The sequence below is a fragment of the Oncorhynchus gorbuscha genome, unplaced genomic scaffold, assembly GCF_021184085.1.
Source record: "Oncorhynchus gorbuscha isolate QuinsamMale2020 ecotype Even-year unplaced genomic scaffold, OgorEven_v1.0 Un_scaffold_706, whole genome shotgun sequence".
Lineage (NCBI taxonomy): Eukaryota > Metazoa > Chordata > Actinopteri > Salmoniformes > Salmonidae > Oncorhynchus > Oncorhynchus gorbuscha.
The window spans coordinates 216,481-218,980 of NW_025745774.1; the positions used below are offsets into that span (position 1 = coordinate 216,481).

The 2,500-nt window shown below is 48.2% G+C and overlaps 1 pseudogene; it reads left to right on the forward strand.

Annotated features, from left to right (window-relative positions):
- LOC124019868 overlaps window positions 1-2,500 on the forward strand; it is a 52,223-nt pseudogene that overhangs the window by 964 nt on the left and 48,759 nt on the right.

Sequence of the window (2,500 nt, forward strand, 5' to 3'; positions counted from 1 at the left end):
AGAGGGTACCGGTACAGAGTCACTGTGGAGACTATATACAGGGGGTACCAGTTCAGAGTCAATGTGGAGGCTATATACAGGGGGTACCGGTACAGAGTCAATGTGGAGGCTAGATACAGGGGGTACCGTTACAGAGTCAATGTGGAGGCTATATACAGGGGATTACGGTACAGAGTCAATGTGGAGGCTAGATACAGGGGGTACCGTTACAGAGTCAATGTGGAGGCTATATACAGGGTATTACGGTACAGAGTCAATGTGAAGCGGAAACACATCCTCTGTTGACCAATTAGCCACTTAATGAGACTTCATATCTGGTCTATCATGGTGACATATGCCTGAAATACATCACAGTAGCTATCTATATCCCAGTGATTATCTCTGTTTTACCTCACTGTATCATCCGAAGCACTTTCAAGCCTGTTTCTCTTTCTGTCTCCGACATGAAGTTCAGTCGCCAAGTTATCTTTATGTTGTCAGAGTTGGTGACATTACAGTGGACGTGTCACAGCCCCACCGTGTCACCAGCCTGTCGTCTTCTTGACATTAGCATCATTACTTTAGAGGCAGCCTTTTAAACACGGTCCGTATACTGTAGGCCTGCTGGGCATGCTTAGTTGTCCCAGTTTAGACTCAATACTACTGCTTCTACAAGGACCGAATATAAGAGAGGTCAACAACTCTGTTTACCCTCTATTTGCATAATCGTACTTTATTGGCTCAAAGACTCCGGTATAAAATGCTGCTTCGGTTAGTACCGCTTCTCCTCAGATCACTGCCATGTTTCTCACCCATTCCAGACTCAGATCTCTCCCATGTTTCTCACCCATTCCAGACTCAGATCACTCCCATTCCAGACTCGGATCTCTCCCATGTTTCTCACCCATTCCAGACTCAGATCACTCCCATTCCAGACTCGGATCTCTCCCATGTTTCTCACCCATTCCAGACTCAGATCACTCCCATTCCAGACTCGGATCTCTCCCATGTTTCTCACCCACCCATTCCAGACTCAGATCACTCCCATTCCAGACTCAGATCTCTCCCATGTTTCTCACCCATTCCAGACTCAGATCACTCCCATTCCAGACTCAGATCACTCCATGTTTCTCACCCATTCCAGACTCAGATCACTCCCATGTTTCTCACCCATTCCAGACTCAGATCACTCCCATGTTTCTCACCCATTCCAGACTCGGATCACTCCCATGTTTCTCACCCATTCCAGACTCAGATCACTCCCATGTTTCTCACCCATTCCAGACTCAGATCACTGCCATGTTTCTCACCCATTCCAGACTCAGATCACTGCCATGTTTCTCACCCATTCCAGACTCAGATCACTCCCATGTTTCTCACCCATTCCAGACTCAGATCACTCTCATGTTTCTCACCCATTCCAGACTCAGATCACTCCCCTGTTTCTCACCCATTCCAGACTCAGATCACTGCCATGTTTCTCACCCATTCCAGACTCAGATCACTCCCATGTTTCTCACCCATTCCAGACTCAGATCACTCCCCTGTTTCTCACCCATTCCAGACTCGAATCACTCTCATGTTTCTCACCCATTCCAGACTCAGATCACTCCCCTGTTTCTCACCCATTCCAGACTCAGATCACTGCCATGTTTCTCACCCATTCCAGACTCAGATCACTCTCATGTTTCTCACCCATTCCAGACTCAGATCACTGCCATGTTTCTCACCCATTCCAGACTCAGATCACTCCCCTGTTTCTCACCCATTCCAGACTCAGATCACTCCCATGTTTCTCACCCATTCCAGACTCAGATCACTCCCATTCCAGACTCAGATCACTCCCATGTTTCTCACCCATTCCAGACTCAGATCTCTCCCATGTTTCTCACCCATTCCAGACTCAGATCACTCCCCTGTTTCACCCATTCCAGACTCAGATCACTCCCATGTTTCTCACCCATTCCAGACTGATCATCATGTTTCTCACCCATTCCAGACTGTCTTACTTGTTTCCAGGTGTATTGTGTGTCCCATTGTATCGTGTGTTTCTCACCCATTCAGACTCAGTATCATGCCCATGTGTCTCCCCAGGTGTACTCAGGTGTATCACTCCCATGTTTCTCACCCATGTCCCAGGTGTATCATGTGTCCACAGGTGTATCATTGTGTGTGCCAGGTGTATTATGTGTCCCAGGTGTATCGGTGTCCCAGGGTGTAGGTGTATCAGGTGTGTGCCAGGTGTGTCAGGTATATGTGTGCCAGGTCTTGTGTCCCAGGTATCCCAGGTGTGTCCCAGGTGTATCTTGTGTCCCAGGTGTATCGTGTGTCCCAGGTCCCAGGTGTATCATGTGTGTCCCAGGTGTATCATGTGTGCCAGGTGTATCATGTGTCCCAGGTGTATCGTGTGCATGTGTCCCAGGTGTATCATGTGTCCCAGGTGTATCTTGTGTCCCAGGTAGCATTTGTCCCAGGTGTATTATGTGTCCCAGGTGTATCTTGTGTGCCAGGTGTATCATGT